The 20,563-nt window shown below is 40.4% G+C and overlaps 1 protein-coding gene and 1 pseudogene across 1 annotated transcript in view; one reads left to right on the top strand and one right to left on the bottom strand.

Moving 5' to 3' along the window:
- Positions 1 to 20,563, top strand: part of CMAH (cytidine monophosphate-N-acetylneuraminic acid hydroxylase) — a 377,256-nt gene that overhangs the window by 26,021 nt on the left and 330,672 nt on the right. The window lies entirely within an intron of this gene.
- On the bottom strand, positions 5,172 to 12,421 carry LOC100451072 (ubiquitin-conjugating enzyme E2 D2-like; annotated as a pseudogene).

The following is a 20,563-nucleotide window of genomic DNA, read 5'->3' as shown; positions in this document are numbered from 1 at the left end:
CTTTGCCCTTTTTTGTTTGATAATCATCAAAGGTTGAAATTCTCTGAGGATGACCTGAATAGGAAATTAAAACTTGTATCTTTTCACAGAAACTCTTTTGTTTTAGAGCTAGTCAAGGGTGGTTTTTAGAGGAGACAATGTTAGTCAACTTAACAATAACCCACAACCTTTGAACCAACTCAGAAATGCCCTTTTAAAAATATAGCATAGGTCTGTAATGTAATTGCTTTTTAAGTAAACATGAATTTAAACAGCCAAGCAAATGTAGACCCTATTAATGTCCTCAGAGGCTACCAGATATTCTAACTATGCTGCCGTTTCTTCTCATATTTTTGAAACTCATTTCTGGTCATTTCTTTTAGCATCTAAAGCCTGATTTTTCTCATTCAATGAATGTGTTCTGAGTGTCTAGCATGTTACAAACTTTGGGCCAGGGACTGGTGAAGAAGAGGTTATGGTTTTTAAACTCTGAGTCTTAGAAAGGACACAGATACAAAAGCACTTATAAAAAGCAAGAGATCCAGATAATGAATTTCTAAATCATCAAGTCCTTTTAGGACTGTCTGCAGTTTGAAGGAAATTCTTTACAGCATCCAAAAGTAAGCCAATTGACTTTTTTTTTTTTTTTTTTTTTTGGGGGGAGACGGAGTCTTACTCTGTTGCCCAGGCTGGAGTGCAGTGGCATGATCTCAGCTCACTGGGACTACAGGTGTGTGCCCCCCACACCCGGCTAATTTTTTTGTGTGTTTTTAGTAGAAACAGGGCTTCACCATGTTGGCCAGGCTGGTCTTGAACTCCTGACATCAAGCGATCCACTCGTCTTGGCCTCCCAAAGTGCCAGGATTACAGATATGAGCTGCCACACCCGGCCTCAAATTGACATCTATCTTCTAGCACCTAGATTGTTGTTTCTAGACACCTTTTCCAACAAGAGGAACCAAAACTTTTAGGAGAAATAGCTGATTCAAGGTGTTGGACAGAAAATATACAAGAAGAACATGGAATATCTTGTTATATGAGAGGCAAGGAAATATCAAATGCTATTGGGGTTATCTCAAAATGACTCACAAGGGCTAGCTTGAAAAGCTTCCTACTTACCACTTCGCACCTGTTAGAATAGCTATTATCAACAAGATGAAAGATAACAATATTGGTGAGGATATAGAAGAAAGAGAACCCTTAAATTGCTGGTGAAAGCATAAAATAGCACTGCTGCTATGGAAAACACTATGAAGTTTCCCCCCAAAATTTAAAATAGAACTATTGTATGACCCAGTAATCCCATTAATGGGTATATATCTAGAGGAATTGAAGTGAGTGTGTCAGAGATATTTGAAAAGAGAATATCTGCACTCCCATGTTTATTGCAGCATTAATCACAATAGCCAAGATACGGAATCAACCTCAAACTATCAGTGAATAAAAGGATAAGGAAAATGTGTATATACACACAATGGAATACTATTCAGCCTTAAAAAAGAAGGAAATTCTGTCATTTGTGACAACATAGATGAAACTAGAGGACATTATATTAAATGAAATAAGCCAGAACAAAAAGACAAATACTGCATGATCGCATTTATGTGTATGTCTTAGTCTGTTTCATATTGGTATAATAAAATATCACAGACTGGTAATTTTTCAACAGGAATGTATTTCTCATAGTTCTGGAGGCTGGGAAGTTCAAGATAAAGACACTGGCGGGTTTGATACATGGTGAGGACCCGATCTCTGCTTCCAAAATGGCAACTAGTTGCTGCATCCTTTGGAGGGGAAGAACACTGTCCTCACATGGCAGAAGAGCACAGGAGCAAGAAGACTCTCCCTTCAACCTTTAGCCCTGTTGAAAGTGTGGGAATTCCATTCATGAGGGTAGAGCCCTCATGACTGAATCACCTTCCAAAGGCCACAGCTCTTAATACTGTTGCATGGGGATTAAGTTTCAACATGAATTTTGGAGGGAACACCATCTTTCAACATAGCAATGTAAGATTTAAAAAAGTCAAACTCATCAAGGCAGAAAGTAGAGTGATGGTTACCAAAGGCTGGGAGATGGGTGAATTGGGAAGATGTTAGTCAAAGGATACAAAATTTCAGTTGGACAGGAGGAATAAATTCAAGAAATCTATTGTACATTGTGTTCACTATAGTTAACATATTGTATACTTGAAAATTGCTGAGATCAAATTTTAAGTGTTCTCAACACAAAGTATATGATGTAATACATATGTTAATTAGCTCTATTCAGTCATTCCACAATGTATGCATATATCAAAACATCATTTATACTCTAAATATACACACTTTATTTGCCAGTTAAAAAATAGGCTTCTCACCAAAATGGGATGATATGAGCACTAATACAAGTAATGAGTGGATTCAAACTGATCAAATATGTTTAACGCAATGCATTCATAATGTAACTAAAATTAGAGGGTCCTAGGAAACCAACTCCTTATTTTGAAAAATAATTAAAGAAAAATATTATGTATTCTTTCCTTTGCAAACTGTACAACTGGGTAAGCAAGTTGTAGGTAAAGGGAAATTTATCTTACCAAAGGATTATAGTTAATGTATGAAAAAGAAGTGATAGAGTTTTGCCCTTTTGCAAGCCCCTGATGAAATAATAAATCTCAGAATTGAACATTAATGGTTGGTAACATCAAACACAAAAAGACAGAATCTGACATCATGGGCATCCTGATAAATGCCAAACTACCATTTGGCTGTCTCTAGGGACAGATGTCAGAGCTGGAGCAAGAGAGATTTGACTTTACCTTAAATACCCTCTCTTTTTTTTTTTTTTTTTTTTTTGAGACAGGGTCTTGCGCTATCACCCAGGTTAGAGTGCAGTGCTTTTTTCCATGCTAAGTTATGGTATTTGTTATTTTTTCTCAATTAAAATTTTGTTTCCATTTGTAAAAATAATACAATATTTTAGGAAATTTATAAAAATACAGGAGAGTTTAAAGGTTTAAATATACGTCTTAGAAGGAATGACATTCACTGAACTTGTTTTTTTCCTAGAGGCCAGGGTAGAAAACAGGCAATGTAATGAATCAATATTTATTAGATGCCTTCTTTGTTTTTGTGACCTCTATCTTCAAATAGGTTACCCCAGCCAGAAGGTTATTCATTCAGTTTAGCTGAGGTGGGTGGCAATATAGTATGATAATAAGGGTTTTGCATTCTATTTACTGCAAACCACATAGAAAGCATCTGTAGGGCAACTACTATGATTGTAGTGAGGTGCTGTAGGGAAGATTGTGGTCATAACAACCATTCCTTCAACAAATACTTAAAATGTGCCTAGTAGAAGCCAGCCATCATTGTAAGCAATGTGGAAACAGAGGTGAATGTGGCAAAATTCCTTCTTATGTGGAGCTTATGATACAGTGGGACAGGATGGGTGCAGTGGCTCACGCCTGTAATCCCAGTACTTTGGGAGGCTGAGGTGGGCAGATCACCTGAGGTTGGGAGTTCGAGACCAGCCTGGCCAACGTAGTGAAACCCCGTCTCTACTAAAAATGCAAAAATTAGCTGGGTGTGTTGGCATACATCTGTAATCCCGGTTACTTGGGAGACTGAGGCAAGAGAATCGCTTGAACCTGGGAGGCAGAGGTTGCAGTGAGCCAAAGTCGTGCCAGTGCTCTCCAGCCTGGGCAACAAGAGCAAGACTTTGTCTCAAAAAAAAAAAAAAATACAATGGGACAGAGAGATAATACACCCACCTACCATGCACACAATATAATGTCAGATACTGGTTTTTAAAAAACTGAAGAAAAAACACAGTATATAGATATAGGGCTGTTACTATCACATATTTAAGCTTATCATGTGGCAAGTGCAGTACTAGAAGCTTTATATCCATAAACTCATTTAAACCCCACAACCTACATGGAGTAGGAGTCATTATTTCTGTTGCAGATGTGGAAAAGAGGCTTTAAGAGGTGAAGTTCATATATCAAGTAAATGGAAGAGGTGTTGTATTTAAGAGCCGCTCTCTCTCTCTTCCCCCGATTCCCTCTAGGTCTCTCTCCTTTTCTCGCCCTCTCCCTCTTCTTCCTCTCAATTTCAAAACTTAAGGTATTATTTAGTATGATGGAGGCACAGTAGAAAGATGGAAGGTCATGTTAATGCATAAAGAATGACCTCATTCTCATTAACAATGGTCATGTTGTATAATCTGTCTGTCTCACTTTCCTCTTCTGCGGGATAATACCTACTACGTAAAGTTTTAGGATGACATGAGAAAATATGTATAAATCAGAAGGAACATACCTCTTATCAAAAGTCCTCAGTATGTATTATATTGCTAAATATAATTGATGGGCATGTGGTGAGGAGACTGATAAATAATTGGGAGTTGGGGTACTTTCTAAGAGGTGCAAGTGGGACCTGATACACAAAGCATAAGTATATGGAGTAGATTGGGAGGGGCCTCAGTGTTTGGAGAAGGATTGGGAGGACATCAAAGCAAACCTTTGGTAGACTGTGTGAAGAAAGATAGCACCTTGATATTCAATAAAACTGTTTTCCAAAGTCAACAGCCATGAGTATTGTAGGTTGCTTTTTGGATCAATGAGAAGAATCTCAACTGTTGCTTCAATAGTGGTTCCTCAAATTGCCTGATAATCAAACTTACCTGGGAAACTTCTTACAAAGACACATTCAAAGTTCTGTGTCCTCCAAGGTGGAAATTTCCATGGTGGTATAAAAGGAACAAAACTATGTGTTCACTGCTATAACCCCAAAACCTAGAGCAGTGCCTGGCATATGTAGGATATTCAACTAGTGCTTGTTGACTGAACCTCCTTTATTTTTTCCTCCTTCCTGTCTTCCTTTTGTTTTCCCCAAACACATAGGACATTCCCCTAACACCTGTGATATGCTCTGTGACTGTCCTGCATCTTCCCAGGGGTGGATTCTGTGTGGAGAAAAAAGTCACTTTGTCTTTGATGGGATTTAAGGGGGCATGGTCAGGCCTGCTTGCTCCAAACTCTTCCTCGCTGTTTGCCAGCATACCAGCAATGTCCACATGACAGCTATTCCATGTTGAGATCATGTGTTTCCTGAAAGCCCCTACTGCTACTACATAATGCATTGCACTGAGAAGGAGAGCGACTGGGTGAAATCACGTTAACCCTCAGCTTCTCACTCATTTGCACAGATTAGGCCATGAGAAGGCTTGCTGCCACTTTGAGTAGCAGAGGAGCCAGGTCCTGAAGGAATGAGACAGGGCAGTATTGATGGGAAAGAGCAGGAAGGAAAAGTCCCAGGGCTTAGGGGTGGCAAGCTAGGAGGAGTACCCAGAAAGATGGCTGGTGTGGAGGAAGCTTTTGGGGGATGGTGGGGTTAGTGGTAGTGATCATTTGACGAGTACGGAGAGGTGTTCCCACTTAAGAGAGACTTTTCCTGAGCAACACTTTGAGTCAGGTTGGTAGGGTGTTATTAATGGCTCCAAGTGCTTGGTACATAGTTGACTCACCTGCTGAAACACTTGCTGAGTTAGTGGTTCAATTTCACAGACGTTTTTAAGCCTTGGGTATGCAGAGACTGACCTCTGTGTGACTGTCATGGAGCCTGGCATTCCAAGAAGACAGATTCACAGGTTTTCACCCTTTCTAGCACTATGTGAGCTCTGATGATTGTTTCCTCGTGTTAATTTAGTGGTTCTTCCCCTGACCTTGGGCATTTTCCCACACACATGCACTGAGCAGCACTTAGCTGAATGTTTGAGGGAGACCTTCTGCAGGTCTTCAAGTTTTCCCAGGGCAGCTCTCATGTCTTTGGTGCTCTGCCCTAGACACTCTAGCTACCTTACTCTCCAGTCTCTCAGCTGTCTCCTCAGTTCCAGGATACCTCCACAAAGGTGCCTCTTCCCTGCCCTGTGACCTGAAAAAACTTCTTCCAAAGAGTATACTGGGGCAATCATTGGCTCACATCATTTATTTCCTGTTTCTTGGAGATCACCATTCTTCATTGTCTAATTTGTTCTAAGACTCGCTGTTTCATGTATTTGTCTTTTTGTTGTTGTTTCAGAGAGGAGAATAAATCTGGTCTTTCTTACTGCATTTTGGCCAGAAATGGAAATACATGAGTTATTCTTAATGCTTTTGTTTCCTACTCACTTTTGGTTTTAATTTACATTTCTCCAGTGACTAATGATGTTGGATACTTTTTTATATGCCCATTGGCCATGTGTATATCTTTTATGATGAAATGTCTATTCAAATCTTTTGCCTGTTTTTTAAAAACTTGTGTTGCTTATATTTTTATTCTTGAGTTGTAGGAATTCTTTGTATATCTCCCACCTTTTAAAATATGTAATCAGTTTAGTAATCAATTTATTATACAGACTAGCTCCAGGGAGCAATTGGATCTTTAAATCTACACAAGTATTTCTATTAAATGGATTTTCACCCTTATTTACACTTAGACCTAAGCGATTAAGAGCATAAGAAAAATAAGAGCTAGTTTGGGCAGACACTGAGCTAGCTGCAAGAATGTTTTTTTTTCATACCCCAGTGGCCCCTGGAACCACAGTGAGACAGAACTGTTCACTCCCCTGGAAAGGGGGCTGAAGCCAGGGAGCCAAGTGGTCTCACTCAGTGGGTCCCATTCCCATGGAGCCCAGCAAGCTAAGAACAATTGGCTTGAAATTCTCACTGCCAGCACAGCAGTCTGAAGTTGACCTGGGAAGATCGAGCTTGGTGGGAGGAGGGGCATCAGCCATTACTGAGGCTTAAGTAGGCAGTTTTCCCCTGACAGTGCTAAGGAGACCTGGAAGTTTGGACTGCACAGAACTCAACACAGCACAGCAAAGCGGCTATGGCCACACTGCTTCTCTAGATTCCTCTTCACTGGGCACGGCATCTCTAAAAGAAAGGTAGAAGCCCCAGTCAGGGATTTATAGATAAAACTCCCATCTCCCCTGGGACAGAGCACCTGGGAGAAGGGGTAGCTGTGGGCACAGCTTCAGCAGACTTAAAACATTCTTGCCTGCCGGCTCTGAACAGAGCAGCAAATCTCCCAGCACAGCTCTTGAGCTCTGCTAAGAGACAGACTGCCTCCTCAAGTGGGTCCTGACCCCCATGCCTCCTGACTGGGAGAGACCTCCCAACAGGGGTCAACAGGCATCTCTGCCTGTTGCAGGAGAACTCTGGCTGGCATCAGGATGGAGCATCTCTGGGACAAAGCTTCCAGAGGAAGGAGCAGGCAGCAATCTTTGCTGTTTTGCAGCCTCCACTAGTGATACCCAGGCAAAGAGGGTCTGGAGTGGACCTCCAGCAAATGGCAGCAGAACTGCAGCAGAGAGGCCTGACTGTTAGAAGGAAAACTAACAAACAGAAAGCAACAACATCAACATCAACGAAAAGGACCCCCACACAGAAACCCAATCCAAAGGTCATCAGCCTCAAAGATCAAAGGTAGATAAATCCATGAAGATATGGAAAAAACCAGCACAAAAACACTGAAAATTCCCAAAACCAGAATGCCTCTTCTCCTCCAAATGATCGCAACTCCTCCAGAAAGGGCACAAAACTGGATAGAGAATGAGTTTGATGAACTGACAGAAGTAGGCTTCAGAAGGTGGGTAATAACAAACTCCTCTGAGCTAAAGAAGCGTGTTCTAATCCAATGCAAGGAAGCTAAGAACCTTGACAAAAGGTTACAGGAACTGCTAACTAGAATAATCAGTTTAGAGAGGAACATAAATGACCTGATGGAGCTGAAAAGCACAGCATGAGAACTTCATGAACCATACACAAGTATCAATAGCTGAATTCATCAAGGGGAAGAAAGGATATCAGAGATTGAAGATCAACTTAGTGAAATAAGGCATGAAGACAAGATTAGAGAAAAAAAGGAACAAACAAAGCCTCCAAGAAATAAGGGACTATGTGAAAAGACCAAACCTATGATTATTTGGAGTCCCTGAAAGTGACGGGGAGAATGGAACCAAGTTGGAAAACACACTTCAGGATATTATCCAGGAGAACTTCCCCAACCTAGCAAGATGGGCCAACAATCAAATTCAGGAAATACAGAGAACACCACTAAGATACTACTTGAGAAGAGCAACCTCAAGACACATAATTGCAGATTCTCCAGGGTTGAAATGAAGGAAAAAATGTTAAGGGTAGCCAGAGAGAAAGGTCAAGTAACCTACAAAGGGAAGCCCATGAGACTAACAGCGAATCTCTCTGCAGAAACCCTACAAACCAGAAGAGGGTAGGGGCCAATATTCAACATTCTGAAAGAATTTTCAATCCAGAATTTCATATCCAGTCAAACTAAGCTTCATAAGTGAAGGATAAATAAAATCCTTTCCAGACAAGCAAATGCTGAGGGATTTTGTCACCACCAGAAGAGCTCCTGAAGGAAGCACTAAATATGGAAAGGAAAAACCAGTACCAGCCACTGCAAAAACACACCCAAATATAAAGACCAATGACACTATGAAGAAACTGCATCAACTAATGTGCAAAATAACCAGCTAGCATCATGATGACAGGATCAGATTTACACATAACAATATTAACCTTAAATGTAAATGGGCTAAATGCCCTAATTAAAAGACACAGACTGGCAATTGGATAAGGAGTCAAGACCTATTGGTGTGCTGTATTCAGGAGACCCATCTCACATGCAAAGACACACATAGGCTCAAAATAAAGGGATGGAGGAATATTTACCAAGCAAATGGAAAGCCAAAAAAAAAAAGCAGGGGTTGCAATCCTAGTCTCTGATAAAACAGACTTTAAACCAACAAAGATCAAAAAGGACAACAAGGGCTTTACGTAATGGTAGAGGGATCAATGCAACAAGAAGAGCTAACTATCCTAAATACATTATGCACTCAATACAGGAGCACCTAGATTTATAAAACAAATTCTTAGAGACCTACAAAGAGATGTAGCCTCCCACACAATAAGAGTGGGAGACTTTAACACCCCACTGTCAATATTAGATCAACGAGACAGAAAATTAACAAGGATATTCAGGACTTGAACTCAGTTCTGGACCAAGTGGACCTAATAGACATCTACAGAACTCTGTACCACAAATCAACAGAATATTCATTCTTCTCAGCACCACATCGCACTTATTCTAAAATCGACCACATAATTGGAAGTAAAACACTCCTCAGCAAATGCAAAAGAATGGAAATCGTAAGTTTCTCAGACTCAAATTAGAACGTAAGATTAAGAAACTCACTGAAAACCGCACAACTACATGGAAACTGAACAACTTGCTGTTGAATGACTACTGGATACATAACGAAATGTAGGCAGAAATAATTGAAACCAATGAGAACAAAGACACAACATAACAGAATCTCTGGGATGTAGCTAAAGCAGTGTTAAGGAAATTTATAGCACTAAATGCCCACAAGAGAAAGCAGGAAAGATCTAAAGTCAACATCCTAACATCACAATTAAAAGAACTAGAGAAGCAAGAGCAAACAAATTCAAAAGCTAGCAGGAGACAAGAAATAACAACTAAGATCAGAACAGAACTGAGGGAGATAGAGACACAAAAAACCCTTGAAAAAAATCAATGAATCCAGGAGCTGGCTTTTTGAAAAGATTAACAAAATAGTTAGACCAATAGCTAGATTAATAAAGGAGAAAAGAAAGAAGAGTCAAATAGACACAATAAGAAATGATAAAGAGGATATCACCAGTGATCCCACAGAAATACAAACTACTGTCAGAGTACTATAAACACCTCTATGCAAATAAACTAGAAATCTAGAAGAAATGGATAAATTCCTGGACACATACACCCTCCCAAGACTAAACCAGGAAGAAGCCAAATCCCTGAATAGACCAATAACAAGTTCTGAAATTGAGGCAGTAATTAATAGCCTATCAACCATAAAAGCTCATGACCAGATGGATTCACAGCCGAATTCTACCAGAGGTACAAAGAGGAGCAGGTACCATTCCTTCTGAAACTATTCCAAACGACAGAAAAACCCATCACATTTGATGTACTAATAGCTCCAATCCGTATAAATGTTGTCCAGTTAAACTTAGACCTTAAAATACAGGATGTGGGTAGAGTTTAATCTGGTTGGTCATAATTTTTACCTAAGATGTAGCTCCTTTGCAATAAAATGAATACAGAAACAGCTTCAGTTCACTTTGCTTTTCATAACTGTTTTGAGTAGAGATGGATTCTACTGAAAAACAATCTCCTACAGGTGAGTAGAGCTTTTCTCTCCCATCTAAGCACACATCATACCCACCACACCTCACTGTTATCCAAATTTAAGTCAATGAGGAAAGCTTTTAGTCTCACACCTAGGCTATGCCTGTAGAACTGGCTTGTCACACACACACTTCTCTGCTAGGAGGCAACGTTGGTACAGAAGTACAGTATTTCTCGTCTGTTGTTACAAGTATGTACAACATGCAGCAATGCTGTATCAGATTGTATGTACAGGGCAGGGTGAGGTGTATACTCATAGAAGGCACTAAAATGGAAATCAAAAGAATTTGCTCTCTCTTTTTTTTTTTTCAGGACTGGGCCTTGCTCTGTCACCCAGGCCAGAGTGCAGTGGTACTATCATGACTCACTGCAGCCTTGAATTCCTGGGCTCAAGGGTACCTCCCACTTCAGCATCCTGAGTAGCTGAGACCAAAGGCACATGCCATTATGCCTGGCTAATTTTTCATTTTTTTTTGTAGAGACAGTGTCTCACTATGTTGTCCAGGCCAGTTTTGAACTCCTGGGCTCAAGCAATCCTCCTGCTTCAGCCTCCCAAAGTGTTGGGATTACAGGTGTCAGCCATTATGCCCAGCCTAAAAGGACTTTGTCTTTCAGAGCGCCCCTGTCTTTATTTGTAGAGGTTATTCAATTTCTTTAATTACCTGGCGTACTTTGAGTCCATCCCTGAGCTATTCTGTTATACTTTTCTCTATCCTTTCTGTAGATCTCAGCAACCTCATTCACTAGAGGATCATGTGGATTGGAATCATACAATGGGGAACAAATGCAAAAGAGTACTTTCGAAATAGTGCTGGAGACCACTGTGACCATAGAATATCAAGACACATGCTGCCATTACTGTTACTATTTGGATTATACATTCTTGTAAATGCAACCTTAGGGGGTTTAAGGGAGAAGTCTGTTGGGAAATGAATTGCAAGAAAAATATTACACGCTGATTGGGACTGTCATTTCGCCTCTTATTGCAGCTTGCCTGTCAGACGTGCCATCTCCAACAGGACCGGCTGAACACTGTGCTGGGCGGGGGTGGGTCCTGTGCCAGGTCATTCAATTCCTTGTGAGTTCTCTTTGGAGCTTTGGTGGGAGGCAAGTGGTGCTCCCTCCAAACCCTGGGGCCAAGATGAGGACAGGAAAGGGGTGGGCGAGGGAGCCTGAGGCCACTTCATGATCACCCACGAGCGGGAGAAAATGGGGATTTGGGGTGAGCGGGTCTGGGGAGACACGATGAGGGCTGGGGCTGCCTGCTGAGTGGCCACCGTGTCACTCTGGATGACCTCTTTATGCACTGCAGCAGCTTAACTAACTCCCTTTTCTCTGGTAATATTTGTTGCTTAAAAGAGGATGGCTTTATCATCTTTCTCTTAATTAATATGTTAATAGTTAATATGGCTATATCAACTTTCTCTTGGTTAGAATATTTTTCTATATCTTTCTCATATAGTAGATATAAGTATGTAAACAAACAGGCATATTTCAGGCTCAGGCATATAGAATTGATCGTAATATTAACCATACTATTGTGGGTCTGTTTTATGTGTATGTAATCTGTTGTTTTTGCTAGCTCTTACTCATTGTGCCTTGGCTGTTTAGTAATTTTGTACCATGAGCTGCTTCATGGTTTGTAATTTTACTTGCAGAAATTCTCTTTAGCTAGCTTAAAGATGGGGTCCTTCAAAGAGAATTTTCCACTTCTTCTAGGTTTATGAGAACTGTTAGTCCAGGGGCACTCTAAATTAAATGTTCAGCAAGATTTCTCCAATTCTCTCAGGTAGTATAAATTCAAGCTACAAACATGCATAAAGGCTAGATTTCTCTGGTTTTTAGTATTTAGAAGGCTGTTTTTTTGCTCCCTTCTGCTTAGCACTAAACTTTGAGCTCATAGATTTTCTTTTCTCTGGAGCTGGAGGTGAGAAGGGAGAGGTGAGGGGTTGGAGACTAATATGGCTTTATTTCTAGTTCTTTCTAAAATAGATAGTTTAACCCGTTATGATCCCAACCTTTTTTGTGGCAGATCTCCTGTTAGACACAGTTTAATTTTGCTGACGAGTAAAGATTCAATGATGGGAATCTCGCTCTCTTTTAACATACTCCACAACGTGGGCAGACCCTGGGCTGTGTCTCTGGTGCCTTTGAGGTCATAAAATACAAAGCTCAATCTCCTCTTCCTCGCCTCTCTCATTTGACAAATGGCCGGCTCCAGGCCTCTCGCAACTTCCCTACAGTGGCTCCTCTTCACTTAGACCGATTTGAGAATTCCTTACTTTCTTACTTTCATGGGCTCTTTTCAGATTTTTTTTTTTTTTTTTTTTTGAGACAGGGTCTTGCTCTGTCGCCCAGGCTGGAGTGCGGTGGCGCAATCTCAGCTCACTGCAAGCTCTGCCTCCCAGGTTCACGCCATTCTCCCGCCTCAGCCTCCCGAGTAGCTGGGACTACAGGCACCCGCCACCACGCCCGGCTAATTTTTTGTATTTTTAGTAGAGATGGGGTTTCACCGTGTTAGCCAGGATGGTCTCGATCTTTTGACCTCGTGATCCGCCCACCTCAGCCTCCCAAAGTGCTGGGATTACAGGCGTGAGCCGCCGCGCCTGGCCCCTTTTTTAGTTATTTTAAACAAGACAATCTGTTAATGTATTTAGCTCACCACCTTACTGGAAACAATCTAAATTTAGTAGATGACACTTCAAACTCTGTTAAATTGCTTCTGTATGCTTTTTCCTGTTAAGTAATTATATCTCAGTATATTGCAGTCATGAATATTTGTTTTTTAGAAATTCCAGGATATGAATTTGTTTTTTATAAATTCCTAAATTCCAGGAAAGGACACTGAGAGGGTGGTGTGCTCTGGTTGGTAAGCGGTAAACATTTTAGTTCCAAGCTTGAGTCAGCTTCTTTAAACGGATATTGCAAAGTTTTGGAACAGATACCACAAACTCCTTAAATCTATCAGCTTGAAACTGCCCATGAAACTGCCCATTTTCTATTTTTAGCTTTTATTTCCATTCAGTTTATCTTTTGCATTTACTTCTGTTGTTTATATTTCTGCTTTAGTAGCTTTCTTCCAAGATCAAAATCATACAAACAAGCTGTAGCGGGTTGAGTGCCCCTGCCCCCAGAGATATGTTCACCCGGAACCTCTGAATGTGGCCTTATTTGGGAAAAGGGACTTTGCAGATATAATTAGGCTAGGAATCTCAGGATGAAATCACCCTGGATTATCTGGATGGGCCCTAAATCCAACGACAAGTGTGTGTCCTTATATAAGAAAAGAGACAGATAGGAAAGAAAAAAAAAAAAAAAAACAGAAAAGATGATGTGAAGATGGAAGTGAATGAAGCAATGAATCTATAAGCAAAAGAATGCCGAGGGTTTCCAGCACCCACCAGAAGCCAGGAGAAAAGCCAAACCAGGTTCTCTCCCAGAGCCTCTGGAAGGAGCCAACCCTACTGCCACCTTGATTTCATCTTCAGGCCTCTTGAACTGTGAGAGAATAAATTTCTGTTGTTTTTTAAAGGCACTCCATTTGCGGTCATCTGCTATGGCAGCTTCAGGAAACTAATCTACAAATTTATAAATTTTCTCTGCCCCAGTAATTTTTAAAAGTTTGCAATCTAGTTTTCCATCAAGCATGACCAAAGAATGACAGTCAGATGAGAGAACTGGATTAGAACGTCTCTGGAGGTTGGATTTCAAGAGTTTCCTGGTTGTGAGAATCAAATACACTGTGTGTGCTTAAAGCATTTAACAAATGTGAGACTTTCCGTAACATGACCATTGCTTTTTTAAGAAGTCTAGCACTCATGATCAGTGCTGACCATCAGCTCCTGCTTTGTTCTCAACTACAGCAGTGGTTTTAATGTTTGACATTTCCACCTGTCTTTCCTTTACTCCCTGCCCTCCTCCTTCATACACACTGAAATTAGCTCTCTGAAACTTCTCAGAGCAAGTCTGAATTTTGTAGAGAAGTAGTTTTGTCCAATGAAGAGTAACAACAGAACAAATAGCCCCTGGAATTTGTCTACCAAATTATAACGCCCCTCACCCCAACAATTTTGGATACTTTATCATCATAGCAGCTCTCTGAGATAGGTATTGTCATGAACATTTTATATGTAAGGGCAGTTTTTCTCCAGTTAGTGTCAAAGTACTGGAGCTGGAAGGAAGTTTGGAATTGCTGGCCTGTTTCATCAATTGATTAATTAAACAATTTTTAAGTAAATATAATGTACTAGACTCTAAGATGCTCTGGGGATTCAAATGTAATCACTCTATTCTAGGCTTCATGTGCTGATGAGCAAAATAATATATCACTACTAGCAATAGTGTAGCAATTTTATAGCACTAATAAATTTGAAATTTTAAACCATTATTATAAGTAGGAATTTTTATACACCCCAAGTGAAACAGTATAAATCAATAAAAATGTGTTCTAAAGCCCTATTTATGTTATAAAGTAAACTGAGGCACAATAAAATTTCAGAGTTTTTTTGAGGAAACAATGATTCATGAATGGGACAGCTCCAAACCAGAAGTGGCTTAGGAGCTCCATGGAGGGAACACAAGAGGGCAGCTTTTATAGGATGAACATAGAAGTAAAGCAAAGAAAATATTTGATTGGTTACAGTTATACAGTTGCCTTATTTGGTCTATCCCTTTGGAAAGTCCCTAGTTATATAAGTTTGTTGGCTACTTCTGATTGGTTGAGCTTAAGTTCTGTTTTTAATATAGGCATTTATAAAATATAGCTCAAGTTTCACTTATGCTTGTAAATCAAGCAAGGTTATGATGAGGCATAACCAATTTTGTCTGCTCAAGGATTCTTCAGGCCTGGTTTTCATTTTGTTTACTTTAACATGTTAGTACCTGTAAATTTACTTCTTTCTTTTTAACCGCTGCATAGTATTCCACAGAAGAATGTACCATAATGTATTTGCTCATTCCTCTGTTGATGTTACCAATATTTTGTTGCAATGGACATCTTTTTGTATAAATGCCAAAGTATTTCATTAGAAAAATTATACTAGAATAGAAGTAGAATTGGTGAGTCAAAGGATATTCACATTTAAAAGTTATTATATAGATTACAGATGGTCCTGACTTACAGTGGTTCAACTTATGATTTTTCAACTTTATACAATGATGTGAAAATGATGCACATTTTGTAGAAACTGTGCTTTGAATTTGAATTTTGGTCTTTTTCCAGGGCTAGTGATAAGTAGTATGATACTCTTACCTCATACATTCAACATTTATTATAAAATAGATTTTAAATTAGATAATTTTGCCCAACTGTAGGTTACTGTAATTGTTCTGAGCATGTTTAAGCTAGGTTAAGCTATGATGTTCAGTAGGTTAGGTGTATTAAATGCATTTTTGACTTGATTATTTTCAACTTATAATAGTTTTATCAGAACACAACCTATTGTAAGTCAAGGAGCATCTGTATATAGATACTGTCAAATTGCTAAAAACACTCTTATCAATTTATGTTCCTATCAGTATTATGAGCATACATTTTTTTCAAAGTTCTCACACAATATTATTCATCTTTAAAATTCTGTCAATACAAAGCTAGAAAAATGACTCAATGTTATTTTAATTGGTTTGTGGGGAGGGCAGAAGAGCAGGTTAAGGGAGACTTCCACTTTGTTTCTTCACATCTAATGGGAGACAAATCTGCATGACCTGGGCTAAAGTGTACTGAGCCAGTCTGAAACAGGGCTGCAAAGCCTTTGGCAGATGTCAGCATTCTTGAAACACAGAGGCTCTTCAAGGCTGTTCCTAGTGGAGTTTTAAAACTGTGGTTTAAAAACAAGGATTACTAATTGCATTGATACTAATATAGCCAAGACTTGCTCTTTTTTGATTAATGAATGCATGGTATATCTCTTCCCCTTTCTTTTACTTTCAATCCACCTGTGTAATTGAAGTTGAAGTGAATTTCTTATAGATAGCATATTGTTGGAACATGTTTTTATTTTTATCCCCTCTGCAAATTTCTGTCTTTTAATTCGTATATTTAGACCACTTACATTTAAGGGAATTGTTGATATGTTAGGGCTTATATCTGCCCCACTACTTTGTTTTCTTTTAGTTTCCTCTATTTCCTGTCCCTCTGCCTCTCTTTTTTGTACCTTCCTATGGGTTAATTGAACATGTTTCAGGATTCAATCTTAATTTATTTATTTTATGTTTTTAAGTTGTAAGAGGGAGGATCTAAGAGGAGTGGGGCTTTCCACCATGGCTGGAGCTGGAAGTTGTTGAGTAAATTATTTTTTATTGTTGTAAAATGTACATAACACAAACTTTATCACCTTAGCCATTCTAAAGTGTGCAATCAGTGGCTGTGTAGGGAGAAACTCCCTCAAACTGTGTCTTTACTCTCACACTACAACAATCAACACAGAAGACTTCTATGACCAAATATGTTGGCGGTTGGGGGGTTGGTTGCCACACTTCAAGCAGTGGACACCAGCTGAATGTCCTCCAATTTGATTCTTACACTATCTACCTAGAGATGGCGTCAGATCCCATGGGTTGGGTCTCAGTCCCCAAGACCGTCTCCTCTACACGAGTTGCAAGTCTGGGCCTCTGAAACTTCTGACCAACTAGCTTGAAGTTGAGATTCCCAGGAATCCCCTCTTTGGGTTTGATTAATTTTCTGGAGCAGCTCACAGAATTCAGGGAAACACTTAAATTTATTTGTTTATTATAAGGAATATTACTAAGAATACAGATGAAGAAACACGTAGGGAGAGGCATAGGGGGAAGGGATGCAGAGTTCCATGCCTTCCCTGGGCTCCACCCTCCAGGAGCCTCCATGTGTTCAGCCATCTAGAAGCTCCTTGAACCCAGTCCTCTTGGATTTTTATGGAAACTTCATGACATCAGCATTCCTTCCCCCAGGGTATGAGGCAAGGCCCTCATCGGGGAGACTCTTAAGACCCACAATCAGAAAGACAGGGAACATTAGAATCCTGCCTTGGGTCAGGTAAAAGGAATGCAGGAAAGAGATTATTTCCTGAGGCCTGCCCCTGAGACCTAACACACCCAGCATTATAACAAAGACTGTAACAAGGGATATGGGAGTTATGAACCAGGAACTGTGAAGGAGAACATCATCGACTGTGCCAGATGGAGCTCAGATGTCCAGGAAGGGGCTGACTAAAATGCATTATTTGAATATCATGATGCAGAAGATACATGTATCTATATATCTATATAGCTAGATAGATGAAAACAAATATGTATATTTTCTATAATGTTCTATTACACAAGAAGTTTCCCAAACATTTATTTACATTGTTTGTTTATTCCCAAATATTTATATTTCCCAAATACGACAGCAAGGAGACTGAGAAATCACAAAGGACAGATGAGAGCGATGTTACTTAATGCCGCAGAACAGGACATCATTTAAAGGAGTTACTCAAAGTGTTTCAGTTACTGCCATTATGAACTCCTAAGCCCCTCAGCAGTGTGGGTGGTAGGGGGTAGGTGTTGAGGTTAGCAGCACCCACAGGCTTCTCTTCCCACAGGATATGCTATGTAGTGAATTGGCATCAAGACTGGAGGAAGGTAACTGTTTCCAGAAAACCACCTTCAGGCCATGGTTTGGAGTAGTCTCATTGAAGTTTACAGAATCAAAAGTTACAGATAATTAGAAGGCATTGAAATAGAGACCTGTTTTCTTTTTTCTTTCTTTTTTTTTTTGAGACGCAGTCTCTGTCACCCAAGCTGGAGTGCAGTGGTAAGATCTCAGCTGACTGCAACCTCCGCCTCCCGGGTTCAAGTGATTCTTCTGCCTCAGCCTCCAAAGTAGCTGGGACTACAGGCTCACCCCACCACACCTGGCTAATTTTTGTATTTTTAGTAGAAATGTGTTTCCCCACATTGGCCAGACTGGTCTCAAACTCCTGACCTCGTGATCTGCCTGCCTCAGCCTCCCAAGTGCTAGGATTACAGGCGTGAGCCACTGTGCCCAGCTGACCCAGTTTCTACGACCAGTTTAGCCACAAAGTAGACATGTAACTGGAGGAAAGTGACTTAACCTCCTAGGGCCTCAGCTTCCCATATTACACACCCCTGGGCTGGGAATGATAGGAGGTATAGCGGGGTTGAGCTGGATAATACAAGATTCCTTATAGCTCTAGACATTTATGATTTAACATTTTTTATGGATTGCTGCTGCTGCTTTTTTTTTTTTTTTAAATGTCAAATTCTTGTGTGTATAAGGCCTTGATTCTTTCAGGCCTGGGTTGTGTTGATTTATGGGCATGAGCTAATTCCAGATGACTCATTCTAGAAGCGATTGTGTAAGTATCCTTCACTTAGCTAAACATATGCAACATATTCATCTAATATAACATATGTTCTCTCAGAACATGCTACTGGCCAGAGTTATTAGATTTTGTTCATACCCTAGATCCTGCTGTATTTTATAGCACTTCAGAATAACAATCACTCTTTTAAAACCCTTCTACCCACCTTTGCTGTTTCTGTAAATACACCTGTCATTTACAAGCATCTGGCTCTTTCTATGCATTCTTCCTCCAGAAATCATAGTATTATAGATTTGGAAAATGCTTGGCCTTCATTTTCCTGTTACAGACTGGCTTAGGTGTCCCTCTTGATTGTTCTTCATGCATTCAGTGTATTCATTCATTTCTTAATTCATTAAAAATATGCACCATGCCAGGTGTTGGGGACATTGCAATGAACAAGACAGGCATGGCCCCTGCTCTCATTCAGTCATGTCTAGGGGTAAAGATAAACATTGGATAAGAAATAATTGGTGTGCTGACTGTTAAGAAGAACTACAGTGCTATACAAGCTGTATGATCATATTGGGCTTTAACTAATTCCTTGGGAATCAGATTTCTAGATGAAGTGGCATTTAAGTTGAAATCTGAGTAGTGAGTAGGAGTTAGCCAGGCAAAGATGAGGAGGGGGACCACTCCAAGTTGAGAGAACAGCTGAAATGAGAAAGTCCATGGAATATATATATATATTTTTTTTACCATAAGAAGGTCACACCAGCCAGAATGGAGAGAGGGCTGGGGAGGGTGATTTGACCTGAGTCTAGAGAGGTAGGCACAAATCAGACCAGGATGCTTATGGCAGGCCATGCTAAGGATTTTGGACTTTATCCTCATGGAAGTTGGAAATCATTAAGAGTTTAAAGAGAGATATGATCAAATCTGATATTTTCAATAAAGCTCATTTGGCTGTGATGTGGCAAGTGGGCTGGAGGGCAGGGTGGTGAGAGGAGACGCAGGAAGCTCAGTTGGGACATTCCTGCTGTGGTTCAGATGAGAGCTATGTGGGCTTGGACTAGGGCAGTGTGTCCGCTTCAAGGGGAAAGAGTTTGGTGTTTTGTGGAATTTGGGGAATGAGGGAATGTTTCATGAAGCCGAAGGGGAGAGTGTTTTTAAAAGGAGGACATCATCGACTGTGCCAGATAGAGCTGAGATGTCCAGGAAGGGGCTGACTACACTGGAATGCATTATTTGCATATCATGATGTGGAAGATTTGTTTTTGGGGGGGGGCAGACTCTTGCTCTGTCGCCCACACTGGAGTGCAATGGTGTGATCTCAGCTCACTGCAACCACTACTTCCCGGGTTCAAGCGATTCTTCTGCCTCAGCCTCCCGAGTAGCTGGGACTACAGGCCTGCACCACCACGCCTGGCTAATTTCTTGTATTTTTAGTAGAGTTGGGGTTTTGCCATGTCGGCCAGCCTGGTCTCGAACTCCTGGACTCAAGAGATCCGCCCACTTTGGCCTCCCAAAGTGCTGAGATTACAGATGTGAGCCACCGCACCCACCCAGGAAGATATTTTTGACCTCAGGAAGAATACTTTTGGTGGAATGATGAGGGTGAAATCCATACTGTGTGGCTTAAGGAGTGAATGGAAAGAAGAAGAGGAGGAGAGAGAGGTAGAGAGAATACACCTCTTTCCAGAAGTTTGGCTCTGAAAGTAAAGAGAAAGGGTTAATACTAGATGGTAACAGTAAGTAAAGAAAGGATTGTAGTTTTACAGTTTTGTTTTTTTTTTTTTTTTTTTTTGAGGCAGAGTCTCACTCTGTCGCCAGGCTAGAGTGCAGTGGCATGATCTTGGCTCACTGCAGCCTCTATGTCCCGGTTTCAAGCAATTCTTCTGCCTCAGCCTCCCTAGTAGCTGGGACTATGGGCACGTGCTGCCACGCCTGGCTAATTTTTTTGTATTTTTAGTAGAGATGGGGTTTCACCATGTTGGCCAAGATGGTCTTGATCTTCTGACCTTGTGATCTGCCCACCTTGGCCTCCCAAAGTGCTGGGATTA

Source organism: Pongo abelii, chromosome 5 (genome assembly GCF_028885655.2).
Source record: "Pongo abelii isolate AG06213 chromosome 5, NHGRI_mPonAbe1-v2.0_pri, whole genome shotgun sequence".
Lineage (NCBI taxonomy): Eukaryota > Metazoa > Chordata > Mammalia > Primates > Hominidae > Pongo > Pongo abelii.
This window is presented reverse-complemented; position numbering and strand designations above follow the sequence as displayed.